At 32.7% G+C, this 17,598-nt stretch overlaps 1 protein-coding gene across 1 annotated transcript in view; it reads right to left on the reverse strand.

Moving 5' to 3' along the window:
• Positions 1–17,598, reverse strand: part of LOC129232698 (plasma membrane calcium-transporting ATPase 2-like) — a 351,543-nt gene that overhangs the window by 150,135 nt on the left and 183,810 nt on the right. The window contains 1 exon segment of the mRNA XM_054866826.1: positions 12,090–12,192. The gene's annotated coding sequence lies outside the window, so the exon portion shown is untranslated.

Raw genomic sequence — 17,598 nt, forward strand, 5'->3', positions numbered from 1 at the left:
TTTAATAATAAATGTCTCCCTGAGCATTCTTATCGGCAGAACATATAAAACGGGTTAAGTATTGAATCAGTTTAGTAGCAAAAACGATGAGATAGGCCAAGAGAGCGAAAAATGCATTCACAGTTGTAGTTTTTCTTAACATTAAGGTTTTACTAAGATTTATCATCCATTCTGGAAATCCGTTCTTTGTAAGATTGGTGCAAACGCTCTCCTGAGTGTGAAATACTGCTCTTTTGGACACTCAAGTCTCGGGATAATTACCGGCTTCCCATATTTCAACGGCGACCCGAATGGTAAAAATCCCGCCATAAATTGTAAGTAGGGGATTGTGTTTTTAACGCCGTATTTTATGCCAGCACACTTGTGACGAAAGCGACAGAGCTTTGATAATCGCAAACAACTTCTTGGCCTTTTTGGATGCCGCTGAATAACACAGGCTAGGAAAACACCATAAACGCCAAGTCATCTATCAGGGTGAGAAAATAACAGAGCTTTAAGCACTTTCAATTTTGATGAAAGCGCCTGGAAGAATCATAAAAATAAATATTTATTACTTACAATGGGGAGAAAGAAAAAACGAAAATAAAAATATGATTTCGATGTCACGTTGAATATTTAGGGATCTTGAAAAGAATTCGAGATGTATCAAAATAGATACGCAACAAAACAATAAAAAGCATTTTAAAGCCCCACAGAAAGTTAGTAAATAATAATGCCATATAAAGATCTAAAAAATGGCCTATTGTTTTAAGTTGTGACCCTTTAGGAAATCGATTTTGTAATTGATGGCCGCCGAGAGCCAAGGCAGGCCCCTGGTCCGTTTGTTCTTTGGGGTCCCCTTCACTCCAAAAACTTGCCAAATTTATACTACTTCGAATCCGAGGCGGTCTTCCTCAAGGGACGGGTCCCAACTGTCCGACTAGGCTGACATAGCCTCTCGTCGGCCCTGGTCTTGCTTCCTACATTGCAAACGAATATTAACAATAGTTAAAGACTTATTGGAAGCAATTTTGAGGTGACTAGCGAAATCAACGGTAGAAGGAAGATGTTTGGACCCTTGAATTTCAGAATAAAATTTTTTTGAAATTTATTTCAACGTAGAGTAAAACAATCAAGCACGGGATTGAGTTATGGCACTATGCGTTTTTCCTTCCAAAACCAGTGGTTAGGCTGCATGTAAAACGTCGGGAAAACTTGAAAAAACTACCATTAAATGTTTGACTGCGATTAACCCGGACAGTGATGGATTTTCAGAGATAGGGGAAGTTATCTCCGCAATACCCGGGGCTTCGAGAGTTTTATGACTGGCAAGAACTTTGTGTTTAAAATTTTGAAGTTATATTTTGAACTGCAATTGCCTGGTCGGATTTAGAAGAGAGTGTACAATAAGGTTATGACTTAAAAAAAAAAATGCTTTTAGCATGTAGTAGAAATCAATGGTCGAGTTAAAAGGACAGAAATAGCTCCTTTCTTGTAAACTGCATTTTAAGCTTCAGATTTGCAGCTCCCCGCCACCTGATAAGTTGAAGTAAAGATTGAAAGAAATCAGGCTTCTTTTACAAGCTTCAGGCAAAACGGTGTCAATCATTCGTCGTAGTCGAACCACGTGACTTCGGATCTTTCCTTTAGCTTTTCCTAAGCCATGGTTGGACTTGCTCTCTCCAGTAACTACTCTAAAGTTGGATCATAGATTCCGTCATCCACTAGAGCACAGCGCAACAGCTTAATTACTTGAAATAAATTTCTTATCATCAGCTTGATCGCATGATAGCTTGTAAAACCTTGTTTCTCCCCGGAAACCAACCGGAGTTTTTTTGAAAAGGAAATTTTGAAAAATCCTTGGAATTTTTTTATTGTAAAAAAAAGGTATTTTTAAAAACTAATTTTATTTCCTAAACAGTTTCAGCTCAATAGTTTTTAACATTTTAATTGCGACTGACGTAACAATTTTTCGCAAAAGTATATGTAACACAAATTTAAGGAATATTATAGCAACCTTTTCAGCAAACTGAATTGCCTAAATAATTTTTATTGGTTGGTAACTAACCATGTACATTATTAATTTGTATATATATATTTATGAGAACACTAAGAAAGATAAATCATAGTATTCATAATTATATGTAATGGTGTGAGTTAGGATTGCTTTTTGGACATCAGCCTTTAAATTCAGTTTTATTCCCCCCCCCCCCCCAAAAAAAAAAAAAAAAAAAATTAGAGCATGTGTATTTTCAGTTTTTTTTCACAACACATTTGATGATCACGCATACCATATTATTCGCCTCAACACATTTTAATGTCAATTTCATCATGTATGGCATTATGATGCTCGTAGTTTTTAAAATTGTTACAGGTTGCAGCATTGTGTATGCAGTACAGGGCCGTTCCACCGTCACGTTTTTCATGCGAACGTTACGATTCGGCACTTCTTACCAAAATGTTCCCTGTAAATGCATATTCTTAATTCAAATACCATCAGTGCAGAAAAACCAACTTTCACGCCATAGCGTAAAACCGCAGAATGCGTTGTAACAGGGGATTTCAACCTTGCAGGCTCTGTGTCCCCCTTTGTGAGCTGACATGTGGTCATGCAACCGCATGGTGGGCGCCATTCCGCGTCACGTGCGGGACAGTTCGACTTAATAATTTCACCTACATTTTGTTACAGATCTTAACATTTTAACTAAACAGGAGTAAGCATTTTTTAATCTTTACGTTTGATACAAAGATACTTATGACACAGTAGGCATTATTTTAATTTAATTTCTTTGCTACTTAAAATAAAACTTATTTGCATAAGTCAAGTGCGGACATTCAAAGTCAAACTCTTGTAACTTGCTTATGAATTAGTTAATATTTTTGCTCGATTAATATAGCAATGAGGGAACAAATTGTAGGTTTTGAAAACTAAGGTTCCAACGAAAAGGAAATATATCTCATCTGTTGAGAAATATAAATTAAAACCGCTTTAAAAAAATGTTTTTCTCTGGATTTTTTTTTGGAAAAATTGGAAAAAAAGGAAACAATTGTCCCCCCGCCCCCCAAATAAAAATTATGTTTCGAGACGGTTGCATTTTCTTAAAAAATATTAGTGTTAAACATTTCAAAATGTATGCAATCCATTGTTTTTTCTTAAAAGAAATATCATAAAGGTAAGGTAATTTCAGTCGTCATTTTCTTAACAGAACATTTCTATTTCAAAAGAGAAAAGCAGCAAACAATACTTGGATGTAGAGGGAAGTTAGATGATCATAATGTGAGACACTGAACATTAAAAAATAATTGAAGAAAAGAAAATTGGAGTGTAAATAGGATACATTTCCGACTGTAGTAATTTATGCAGGAAATTTCAATCAAGTGACAATAAACCCGATCGGGGGGGGGGGGGGGGAAACTGGTCCGATAAAAGTAGAAAACTATTCCCCCCCCCTCCCCATTCAAACTTCAGCTTTCTTTCGAGTTTCCATGGCTGATATTAATATTTATTTTTTTTAAGAAAAAAAATCCTATGAATTGTAATTCTAAATACAAACTCCAACACGTCTACAATTACTAATAAACTAAATTAAATATCTGGTTTTCATTATTTTGTGAGTAAGAAATTGTTTCAAGTTACATTTGTTTGCTCCGTAGAAAGACACAATGTATATCCTATCATGTCGGAAATTAAATATTGTATAATAATTTGAAACAAAATGAAGCCCACTCCCCCCCCCCCCCGACCCCCCAACAGATCTCCCAGTTACATTCTCAAAAATCTTTAAAGCTTCAACTTCCAATTCCGAAACAAAATGTAATTGATCCTCTTTTAAAATCGCATCAAATTTTAGAGGTTTCAGGAAGTATTTTACAAGAATTGGATGCTGAAAAAAACTAAATTCAATTCAAAGAGAAAGTGAGATGCCATCTTCTTTAATGACAAAAAATTTCATACATTCAAAACCAATTAGAAGAAATCGAAGCTTTAACATTGAAAAGCAAGGACGATAATTTCATAATGGGGTTGTTTCCTTCAGTCCAAAGTACTAATTTTAGTCACTGAAATTGATAGAATAAGCAAAAAAAAAAAAAAAAAAAACACGGAGTGCGGAAAAAAAAACTTTCATTTTCCCAGCGCTTAATTTTTAATTATTTTTTTTTTAAATTTCCGATTTTGAAAGTAAGGCGTGGTCTTTATGGTGTCACAAATGATGTACTTTGGCGCATCTGTCTACCGCGTTTTTACGTTATGATAATCAAGAAGCGAATTAAATATTGCGCTCTGCGCTTGCTATCAACCATATCTTTGCCAACACATGTGAATAAAGAAGCGAATTAAATACTGTGCTTTGTGAATGGCATGAGCGAATGGCATTTCATCATTTCTGATATCATCGCAGAAGCATAAACAATGAAAGCGCATCGATTAAAATAATTTTTCAAAAATTTTAAACTTAGTCAAATTATTTTTAAAAAAATGGTCAGATCCTATGTTTTGAAACATGCTCTTTCAGAAAAAAAAAATACTTTTAAAATTTCGAAAACGACTCCATTTAAACCACACAAAAATCTCAACTCCTCCAAAAATATTACTTAGTATATTCATTCGCTAAAACTCCTAATCCATCATTTGCTAAATATTTCATCTTACGATGTTTTAGTTTTCGTTCAGCATTTGAATTTTATCGACGAGGAATTCTTTCCTCATACAATTAAAAGCAATTATTTTCAAGAAATCTATTAAATAAACTTTATTAAATAAATAAATCCCCACCCACAGTGGTCTAAACAGAATTCATAGCATGAGTTCAAATCAAATCAATTTTATCAAATTTGGTTGAACTTCTTGTATTTATCAGAAGTCGAAAAGTAAAACTGTAATGACATTTTCTTATCGAGCAGGAACATTAACGCAATGTTAATCACAACAACGCCAACCGTTGTTCCAAACCAAACAACTCCGTCCTCCTCACAAAACAATTTTAAAGCTCATTTTCTGGAAGCTCAAAAATTCGAATTACATTGATTGCAGGAACATCGAACGTCTATCATCTTATTACGATCGCGAATCGGTTCTATAAAGGGCTTTGATCCTTTTAAAAGAAAAAAGAAATGCTTTGAAAGGATTTCTTCTTGCTCTTAAGATTGCCCCAGAGACGAGCATTTTAGCACGGAAATTTTTAGCTATTACAGAAGCTTTTATGGAGGCAATCCTCTTTCTAAACGAAGAAATTCCTTTTATCGCGGGAGAGACAAGGGACGGTCTTCGCGTTCTATTTTGAGAATCTCATTCGCCAGCGACTACTTCCGCTCAATCAGAATAAATAATACAACAGAGTCGATGCTCGTTCTCCTCTTTCACTAAATAATAAAGCTGTGCTTGGAAGAAATGATTCAGCAAGCGCCTGTCAGACACAATGAGAATAAGCATTAAAACTAATCACATCATGAGTTATTTTAGCACATAATTTTTAAAAAGTCATACATTTATCGATTTATTTCGGAAACTTAATCCGATTAAAAGAAAAGACTTTTAACCAAATTACAAAGGAATGATCTTTATAAAAGTTATAAAAACGTAAAGAAGTACATGGTGAAAACAAAAGCATTGCAAAACGTCTTAAACTGATGACTTGAATCAAGGAAAATTGGTATTATTTGAAAAAATTCAAAAGCTCAAAATGCACAAATTATACTTGTCAATTCAGCCTTAGAATATTTCTTAATAACTTTAATATTAACACCAGCTATATGGGGTGCAACATAGACATACCTCCTCGTGGTGCACCCAGGACAACACATTATCGGTTAATGATCTACAATTTTGGTAAAAGGCTCTGCAACCTTGAAGATGACATGGAGTGTCTCCTTGACTCTGCACTGACAATACTACCCCCTTATGGACTGAACATGTTAATTTATGATTTCCTCCGTTTTTCATTTTTGTTTCTATACTACTCGTGTTCTAATTTTATCTTGAACTGTATCTGCCATTAGGAGAAAAAAACCTTTATACCAACCAACCATTACTCATTTTTGTTTTCGGCAGTGATTAAAAAGCTAGTCTCCCAGCGACAGAGCAAGTATAAAAAAAGCTAATCATATCTCACAAATTTGCAAACATATATGCAATATATGCTTTCTGGACTACAAGAAACACTTTTGTAGCCCAGAACACATATAGATATCTCACATCTTAAAAAAATTATAGGGATGTAATTCTCGAAATTAGTAGTGCAACATCGATGTTTTCGTTAAAACTTCGATGTTTTCACTATTGGGTCATTCTCACAGAAAAGGTAGAAATAGGCCAAAATAATTCTTTTAACAAAACTAAGTAAAAAAATAATAAAAATTGCATAAATGTTTTTGTTTGTTTATAAATTATGTCCCTATAGTAGTGGTTAAGTTTTCTATTTTATTTTTAAAAAGATTTCAAATATTTTAAATCCCACCTCGTCCACGGAGGGGATACAATAGTCAACGGAGGATATTTTTTATGTAAGAAAGTGTCAATAAAGGTTGTTATGAAACTAAACATGCGTTTTAAAGCTATATGAACTATTATGAGACTCTTACTTAACATTAACAAATTAAAATGTGGAGGCTTTTGAAATAAAGACTCAGGAGTTTGCTCTTTATGAATATCCTATTTTATTGAAAAAAAAATCAACATTCTAGCATTTGTAACAAAATCCATAAAGTGCAACCTAATTTAGTTGGAAAAGAAAATATCGAAAGTATGTTCTTAGTTTCATTGATGAGTAATAAAAAAAACCTAATAAATCAAAAGATATTTTTTTTAAATTTTTTTTTTTTAAAGAACTTGCTAAAGGCCGATTTAACAAGCTTCGCGGGCCGCTTCTGGCCCGCAGGTTATAGGTTGTGCATCCCTGCTGTAAAACACTATGATCATTGATTTTTGGTTTGCTTCTTATCCTTTCTCGATGAATTAATCCCAAATGGTTATGTTTACATTGATCACCACAACTTAGACAGGTGAGGTATCTTGCGCCCATATTTATTTGGTCTTTTTTAAATACAAGTTCATGAATTTTCATTGTTCCTGGAAACGGTGAAATATGCTTTGGAATTTATCTACATCACTTATAAAACTTTCTTCAACATTTTTTATTATTACATTCTTACAGTTTTTTTGCAGTAAAGAAACTAAAGTTTCACAGTCTGGGATATCTGTTTTCTGGGCAACTAAATTGTCAGCTGTTCTTTTTATTGCTGCTCCAACTCCATCTGGAGCACCTTTTCCGTGAGAGCTTTCACTATAGTGCCAGTGAATTTCCTCCACAATAAACTGAGAGGATAAATATCCACCTATTAACTGAAACATTGTTTTGTTTTTGTACTGAGCACTGGGACCATCACTGAGAAAATGAATTTTTTTTAAATCAGGTATAAGAGACTTTAAATTATCTTTGAGTGAAAGCAAATGAGCAGTAACAGCTGATGCATCATGCCTATTACATGCACTGATTGTTCCATATGAAATAGGACTTTCTTTAATATCTTTATGACAATATACAACACAAGTATGTATATTGTCGCCTGTGGCTTTGAATCACCAAAGTGGGCTGATTGAATTTCTCTGTGAAACTTACATATGTAATTTTCGGAAAAATCAATATGCATTAGGATTTCATTCCTTTTCAAATTTGTTTTTATATCTGAAATCATTTGATACTGGTGTACAATGTTAGATGTATGATTAAAAAATTTGATGATATCAGAAAAAAATAATTTCACTAATTCTTATTTTGTACTCTCAATATCCACTTTCGTGGTTCTATGGCAAATTTTTGTTTCACCTTTAACCTCCATAGTAACTTTTTTGTTAACCCATTTTGGAAGTAGCACAGGTTCATCTTGAAAGTCATTCATTTTAATTTCTTTTAATTTGCAGGCATCACATTTACGATTTAGGCAAAGTTCTCTCTGAGGATCACAACATGTTGCTTTAAGAACTTGAGATATATATTTTTTCATTTATAATAACAAGACTATGTAGTTTTACTATTAAAAGCTTTATGTTTTCGTGAACTTTGCATAAACATGTCTCCCGATCGGAAACTTTCGGAAATAAGATCCAAAAAGGTCGGAGACGACAAAATTTTGATAACTAAGAGTTTGATGTTGTGGGCGTTTCTTTAGAAACATTTTATGCAAATTATACATAGTATCATTTAAATAACGCTTTTGTTTTTTTTTCTTTTCTTCTTGTAATTGTTTCTTTTTTCCCTGGGCACAAGCGACTTGCTTTGTCAGATTCTAGAAATTTCTGAACATTTAGCTGTGTTTCCTCTGTGAAATCTCTTTTTGACACAGTTTTGTAAGTTTTATTACCATAATTGCTAAGCATTTTGATTGAGGTTATTTTTTTTACCTTATTGAGTAGTCGATACTTTTTCATAATTTTACCAGACAAAACTTATAAAGTGAAAAAGACAATGCTACGAGATTTTTGGCTTTTAAAGTTAGTTTGCATTTGTCTGCCAATAGCTTCATCAAACAATAATTTTCTAAACACATTGGATTTGCTTTTTCTATCTTTACTATTCAATTCTCTTCGAACTTTTTCTCGTGGTGATTCATTTTTCTTTTCTTCACTTTTCTGAGATCTGCTGAATCTTTTTTTATATTTTTCAAGTCTAGTATTTAATTTTTTGTTTTTCTCTTCTAATTCCTCTGTCTTCTTCTTTAGTTTATAACGGTTTTTTCTTATTGTTTTTTTTTCCTCTCAAAATTCCAGAATTCTTGTTTTCCTTGGCACTGTTACTATTATCCAATTGAGAAGAGGTGCTTGGAGGTGTATCTGTAATTAATTCTTCAGTTCTTTCCAACTTTCTTTGTTTATGATATTTCCTTGCTTTTTCTTTCCAAAGTTTTCTTATTTTTCTTTTTTCACGTTCATTCATTTCTTGAACACATTTAATTTTTCCACTATCCTTTCTTTGATAGTAACGTTCTCTCTCTTTTTTCTTACCTTCTTCAAACATAAGAGGACTTTTTTTTTAATTTCTGTTTAGCACGTCTCATGCTAAGTTTCTATTGTTCCCTCCTCTTTTGGATTTGAACGTCTGACTTCTTTTTACTTTTTGGTTTTTCCATTTTTTTCTACTATTAAAAGAATATATATATATATAGTATATATAAAACATTACAGAAATCATTTAACAGAAAAACTGACAAAATTAACTTCTTTAAGAGTCGAATTTAATTTCTTTTCTATAAAAATACAAAACAAAATTGCCCTATATTTTGTTTAGTAAACTGAAATTTACTATGATTTTTTCTAAGGCTTTGTCTCTTCTGTGGACCACGTCATCTCCTCCGTGGACATGCCACGTCGACGGAGGGGAAGTCCACGGAGGTAAGCTTTAGAACTTTTCAGAGTTTTGATTTTAAAGTTAAAAAAATGGAATGCTTTTTTTTTTATCAAATATACTATTTTTGCTATCTAAAAATGATGTTTCAAATACAAAACAGTTTTATTTTACCTTTTGTATGATGACCACGGAGAATACACTAAGAACGTTGCGAAACCAGATTTAGACACAACAATCCAACACGTGTACAAGAGAACTAAAGTTGATCACTAGAAAACAAGATGGCTAAGTATCCTACCATTTACCTTATATGGACTTGACTTTTGCTGCCCTCTATTATGTACTTATTAAGTTATTTTAAGTGTCCACGGAGGGAGACTTCAATCTTAGGGACCAAGTTTATGAGTCATTTTCTTTATAAATACAATTTATTTTTTTAAAAATTTTATTTTAAAAACATCTTAGAACTCTTAGCTAGTTAATACAATCAAAGATATTTAAAACTAATTTAAACAGTTTGAGACCAATTACAAATTGCTTTGTCTCTCAGACTTAGGGACGTCCATGGAGGGGATTTTAAAGCAACATTTATTAAAAAATAAAACTGAAATATTAAATTTATTTAATTGTCATGCATAAAATTAATTAGTTCAAAACTTAACTAAAACACATGAAAAAAATATTAAGGAATATACTGAAGATTTTATTATTTATTACTAAGGGACTGTAAAAGTCACCTTTTTGTGAGAATGGCCCTTTTGATGTTTTGAGGTCAATGTTTTGTGTTCGATGTCCAGGACTGCGGAGTCGGAGGAAATATGACAGACTCCGACTCCTACAAATTTAGAACCTTCGACTCCTTTACCTCAAAATCAATCCGACTGCGACTCTGACTCCACAAGCACTAGCAGAGTTGCGAATTTGGGAAGAAAATGACCGACTCCAACTCTTGAAATTTTAAACCTTCAACTCCCGGCTCAAGACTCCTTTACAAAGTTAGTCCGATTCCGAAGCCCTGGTTTCTTCTACGCCGATATTTTACAATTGAACCGAAAGAAAAAAAAAAGAAAGAAAATGAAAGTATTATGTTATAGCAAATACATGTAATGATAAAAGGTAGATCATGAATCGATGATCGCAACATCCTCTATGTGGGACTAAGTTTTTTACTATTAGTTGTCTGAAGAAATACAGAGTGTCCGAGAAAGATCCGTACAACTTCAAAAATTTATTGAAAAAGAAACAATAGGGTTACAGCGAAATTAATTAGTACATTAACTGAAAAAGTTTTTTCTGCAGTATGTTTCAGAGTATATATGGCGCTACATGTCACGCAAAGGATTATTAAAGCATTTTAGTTATTTCGATGGCGGATCGTGTGAAGAAAGCTCAATGTGTTGAGTGGTTTATCGAAACAAAATCCGATACGCAAACACAATGGAACAAAACATCCAAACAACTGTATTAGCTACTGTTGATGTTAGCATGCTGAAACGGTCGTGGATGGAATTGGATTATCGTCTTGATATTGTTTGTGCTACGAAAGGGTCTCATGTAGAAATTTCCTAAGGAAATAAGTTATAGAAAAAAAATTGAGTTATTCTATCCAATGTACTAATTAGTTTCGCTGTAACCCTATTGTTTCTTTTTCAATAAATTTTTGAAGGTGTACGGATCTTTCTCGGACACCCTGTACTTACAATGGAAAAAAGTGAATTCTTTTCTCAAGCATTTTGTTAACTAGAATATCTAAAGTTTTTCCGCAACAAGTTGTTGATGCATATAGATAACTTATACGCTTACACTAATTATGTAAACATGAGAAACATGCTCTCTTATGAAAATAGAAGTAAATGCGTATAGTAGCATTTCATTAATTTCAGATGTGTAATTATTTTGTTTTATAATTTTCCGTCATACAAATTTAAATGTCAGTAGATGTCTCATAAATGGATGCGTTCACAAAAAGTATTTAGTACTAAAAATTTATACTTTACCAAGTAATACTTATTTACCCCTTATTAAAAATGCTTGCTTTAAATTTAAATGAAAGGTGTGTGGTCCACTTATCCCTTCTTATGGGGTAAGCGGAGCCGCCCATCTGATTTAAAATAACAAATAATCATTAAGAATATTCAAAGCATTAAAGAAAATAATGTTTATTAATAAAGTCCAAGATGAAATAAGTCAATATGTTCATTAATTATTATTACTTTCAAAACGTTTGTATCAAACGTTATTATTACTTCAAAAACGAACTTTTCTAAAAAAGGTTCCACATACCCCAACCAACCCTAATAAGGCATTTTCGTTTGCACTGCATGAGAAATGTCTGAGTCAGACTCTACTTTAAACACATTTCAACAACTTCACCATCGATACTTTAATTTATAAAGTCTACACAGATCAGATCACCATATGTGACATTTAATCGTCTATACTACAGAAACCAAATATCGGTTCTTGCAGTAGGATTGCAAGTATTCTTGGGTAAGATTAACTAATGTTAACGATTTCACCGATTCCAAGTGGAATCACTAAAATCACGGGCGTACCCGTACATCACAATATTCTATTTATGCCAAATTGAGTGATTTCGTAATTTCTTCTCTAAACTTCATACATATATATTACATAATAAATAGATTTAAAAAAAAAAAACCTTAATACAATACAGTTTTTTTACAACTATTTTGGAATTTTCCCCCGGGATTTTGAAACACTTCCAGAGCAATTTCATTGAACATTAAAATTACTGAAGCTACTTACCCCTCAATCTTGGGTCACGTGTTGCATAGACGCTTCACCATTTCACAAGCCCATTCGGGGAAGGGAGAATGCATAGACATTCAGGGTATATCCAAGACAAAACCTACCAAAATAGAAATTAAGTCAAATTAGATAATAGAAATATTATTAGAAATAAAATAGACTTATAAATAACGTGATATAAAAATGTCGGGTATGTGAAAAAAATTTCGTTTATTTATGGAATTTTTCAAGGGCACTAATGGTAGTAATTGAAATACAGTAGTCTCGAAAATCCGAGCCTCGAAAGTCCGAGCTTCCGGTTAATTTGAGGAGCTCTATGAACATTTCAATGTTTTTCATTAACAGTTAAAAATATGATTTGCAATAAAGTGTGAAACTCGAAATCTTTCGTTACTGTAAAACTTCTTTAAGAACATCCTCGGATAAATAATAGCCAATGATCGAGTAACCCGCGTGCTTCAACAACAAAACTCGCGCCAATATGTTTTAGTAAGTGTTTAACATGCAGAGAAAAACTTTGTGACAAGGCTGACCTCGATCCGGCAACTTAACAGTTTTCAACCTGGAAAGACTGTCATTTCAGGGCAATGAAGAAACGAAAAAATGGTCAACAATGAACGCTACCTACTGGAGTTTTAATCCACTGGAGTTAGGGTTACAATATCAACTATCAAAATAGTATCACCAAACAGGCAATGGCTTCGTTCAAATGTAGAATCAATATTCACCCGCCATACCTTGACGGGCGACTTTCTAGTACATTAATAAAAAAAAAAAAGAGTCCCGATTATTGAGAGGTTGATCTCAAGAACACTCGATAAATGTCGCGTAATCTTCTTTGATTGCTAGTGACGGATTAAGATATGCTTTAGAGATAATATATTGTTACGAAAAATGACTTCAAAACAAGTTTTTCGTCATTAGGCGCGAAAAGTGTTCATTTCAATCGCTAGGAATTTTCCGGACAATTCCGAGTTTCCACCAATCTGAGGTAGCGTAATTACCTCGGATTTTGAGACTGTACTGTTATGCTGTTAAAGGTAAAATTTGAATCCGACTTTCAAAAAATGCTTATTCTTATTTTCCTCAGATATTGTGACCATAATGATGTAAAACGAATGCAATTGAACTAATATATGGTAAAGTGTCATAAAGCTGACACCCAAAAATCAATTCCTAAAGTTGACATATTAAAATTAAGAAAAAAAAAAATAGTCAAAGTGTTACCAATTTTCCAAAATAATTTAGAATGGGTTTTTCTTTCTTCTAAGAAAGAAATAAAAGCAGTTTAAAATAGAGAAATTGTAGATCAAAGCTACCTTCAAAGAGACTAGTTGTTTCCAAACGAGATAATAAAAGAAAAAAAAATGGATTAAACCAGCAGCATTAAAAGTGCGTTTCATGAAAAGTAAGGTTTATCAATAATCTCACAACGAAAAACAAAGTTCAACAACTCTTACGTTACAAGCACAAATGTCGAATTTCTGTTACAGCAATTCCTTTTTAACTAACTTAAAACCAGCTGATTTTCATATGAAATGAACCATTTGTACCGCCTCCATAAACAACACAAAAACCTCCTCCTTAAACGGAGATTCAGAAAGATGTCTCATTTTAATATATTTTTTTTTACTTCCCTCAGATTACTTCATTCAACAAAAGCGTTTTTCTACTTTTAGAATGAAAATACACCGACCTAATGCGAAAGCATATAACTGAACTCGGCGTGTCAGAGGAAGTAAATGATATCCTTCCTTCTTCAGAGATTCGCAATGACGTCAATGCTATTGATGAGTAAAGGGATAAAGTATATTCAATATAAACACAACGATGATCAATGCTCAGTTAACTTTTTCCCCCCGTTTTTCGTGGCAAAGCTCTACTGAATATGATAGTGTTCCGTGATTCTTATTCATAAAGATTTTGCTGGAAATCAAACAAAGTTTTTCAATGAAGCATCAAAAGAGATGAATGAAACAGTTGAGAGATCAATGCTTTTTTTTTCAGGCGATAACTCAATATTTCTTTTTTTTTTTCGTCATGCTAAATCCATCTGAAAAACGGTTTCGGTTCCTCATGTTTTCACGAAAGATTGGCTTCTGTTTGCATGGCCAGAACAAAATAAGAATAATTAATAATAAAAATAATAATAATCCTCATTACGGATGTTCGAACGGGTTAAAAAGAACGAATCCTTAAAATGAACGGATCCGTTCGTTCACGTAAAAAAGGAACGACCGTTCTTTTGAACGGCGAGCAGGTAGGAACATTGTATTGCTGCAATTGTGATAAAATCGTTTTTATTTTATTTTATTTATTTATTTTTTATTTATTTATTTATTTATTTATTTATTTTTTTTTTTTTTTGTTAACCATTCATCTTCAAATTTTCAACTCTCAATCAATCTCAAATTTCCTTTTTCTCAGTGCAGTACAATACTTTCATTTTGAATCTTTTTACTTTCTGCTTTAATCATCACTTTTCTTTAAGTTCTTGCAGTTTGTTTGCAATTTCCCAATCTATCCATTTTAATAATGTTTTGTGTAACTTGCTCGGGCTACTAAAAAAATGTTAGGAGTTTTCACTTGCTGTCCCACGCACCTGCTAAAATCCTTCTCACGTTTTCTGTCGCCAAAATTATTTCCAAAAAATACCTTTCATCACTTTTCTGGCGATCCTTTTATCTTCTGTAACATCCTATCAATTGCAATCTATATTGAATTGTTTTTATTTTTAACTTTGTTGGTGACTTCCTAGTCGCTTATTTAACATTCAATATTCAGAGATTTTTAATAAGTATTAAAACTATCTAATTTTTTCCGCATTTAAAAAGGTGTAGCGCTTTTTTTTCTTCTGTTCTCATCGGTACTGCGGAATAATATTGAAGCTTCCTAATAGGTGTTTTTTTTTTTTTCCTTTCTTTCCTTTTTTTTAAATTAAGTTATCCGGTACCCCGGCTGAGCTACCGATGTAATTGTTGTTGCTTTTTTTCGTTATACATGGTCTATTGGTAATACTATATACGTATATATACAGTGCTGTAGGTTAAAAAAAATATTTTAAGGAATGCACCGTTTTCTTTTGCGTAGATGTCATGGTTGTTAGATTTTTGTTTTGGGGTCAAAAAACGTCAGTTTCAACTACTTACGTCAGTTTTTATTTAAAAAGCAGATGTTTAATTTAAAAAAAAATACTTAGTTTTGAAACCAGTGTAGAGTAAAAACAGCAAGGTCCAATCAAGCCAAAGTGATCCTAGTTCAACTTGGTACCCCAATCGCAAAAAAGCCTGCGCGTTACCAAAGTACAAGTATCAAAAAAAGTGTAAAAATAAATAAATTTACCCTCTTTTGGTGCCCTTAAAATTATGGTGCCCAGGTCCACGGACGGACTGTGCATTAATCAGGCCCTAACTGGCGGTAATTACCCCCGTTAATTCTTTGAAAATTAATGTCAAGTAGTCTTTTTTTCAAATCGTATTCTGAATTGCTTTAAAGAACATTAGTTCTGTATTTACTTCTACATTTGCTTTACAATCTATCAAGAAATGTGAAGAGAGAACGTTTCCAGGCTTATTGGCCGTGGTCTAAAGGAAAAAGAAGAAAAACCAAACGTTTCGTCGAGTTCTGCAGCTGACATCATCGGTGGATGGGTTCAAAGTGACAGTCACTTCGTCGTGCGTTCCGAAACCTGTGAGGCTTCTTTTAGGGTATATTGCTTCCACCCGCTGAAGAAGAAGCAGCTTAATTATACCCTCCCTTATCTGAACATTCTACATCTAACCCCAAATAAAATAATTTTTGATGAATTTTTCAGAGACATATTTTCTTACTTTTAGACAATTTTAGTTACTTTTCTTCAGAAAATATTATTGATCTAATGAAACATTTCGATTATACGTGAGTATTTCGAGCAGAGAGAGCACCTGCAACTTTTTAAAATAAACGAGTTAAATGAACAGATTAAAAGAATGAACAATCCTCTAATGAACGGATCATTAAAAAGAACGACATTGCCCACCTCTAATTCTCACATACATAATAGCGAATTCACTGATCGAATAACGCTGATGTCACCAACAATGAAATTTGTGCCCTAGTATGATAATTTGATTATATTTTTTGGCAATATTTGACATGCATGGAAATGTTTTTTTTTTTTTCTTTTTTTTTTTTTTTTTTTTTTTTTAAAGGCTGAACTTGATCCGATAACTTAAATTGTTTCACTGGTAAACTGTAATTTTAGGAGAATGAAGAAATGAAAAAGTGGTCAACAATGAACGCTATCTACTGGAGTTTAGGGTTATTCCACTTTAGTTGGGGTTAAAATTTCAACCATCAAAATATCACCAAACAGGTAATTGCTTCGTTCAAATGTAGAAGCAATTTTTACCCGTTATACCTTGATGGGCGATTTTCTATTCGATTAAATAAAATAAAATATAATAAAGACAAGAATGTAAATGATTTACAAAAATAATTTAAAAATTTGTTTTAGAAAACTCGAATTATAACAAGGCTGCCACTGAGTTATGGTCCTAAAAATAGTCGTTTTAATAGCTTCTTAAATGAAAAATAGTGTGCAAAATAGTCGTCAAACAAGGAAAATAGTATCTAACATAGTCTCCTATCATTTTTTAAATAGTTATTAATATTAAATTATGCCACATATACTTTGACGATTAGACATCTGCATGATATATGAGCGGAATCTCCTGGACAAGCGGAGCTCTCTCCAGATACACACAAATGGTGTTCCCGATATGGTTTCACACCAATCTTATTTCAATAACAAGAATGAAAGTTCGGCATATATTAGAGATATAAATAAAATAATGAAAACATTACAGCCGGAAATTACTTTTTTGAAATGTCTTAAAACATAATAGTTTTAAGAAAAAAAAACACATTTTTGTTCTTTCAAGCACTAATTAACCACTTTTCTGTCTTAAATAAAGAACATACTTTTGATTTCTTCTACTCATCTGTATACCCATAAAACAAAGCAAAATGTTTGTCAATTTTCACTATATGATATGATGGAAAAATCAAGTCTTAAGAAACCATCTGCTGTCAACCACCATGGAAAGCGACACAGGTCAAAAAAATTGCATTGGAGAAAATCAAGGTTTTCGTTTGAATAGTTTTAACCGATAGAGTCTCCAATGTTACAATACACGCAAAAGAATCATAATTTGATGTTTACTGGTTAGTCTCTGTAGTTCAAATTAGTAATGCATACTCAGAGTTCAAAAGTATTTGTTCTAATTTATCAAAAATTAATGATGTATCCCTACTGATTCTATCGTTCATACGTCACCACGCACCAGTTACGTAAGCTAACTTTGAGCGAGTTTTGTGACAAGAAAGAGAGCATTTAATTTAGATTTTAAGTCAGTAGTTATTACACTTTTTGCAAATTTTAAGTTATGTCACTTTCCTTGCCAGGGTACGATGTCAACTGCAGTTAAACACTTTTCTGTTTCAATGCATTGCTAACACACCCTAG

Source organism: Uloborus diversus, chromosome 1 (assembly GCF_026930045.1).
Source record: "Uloborus diversus isolate 005 chromosome 1, Udiv.v.3.1, whole genome shotgun sequence".
Lineage (NCBI taxonomy): Eukaryota > Metazoa > Arthropoda > Arachnida > Araneae > Uloboridae > Uloborus > Uloborus diversus.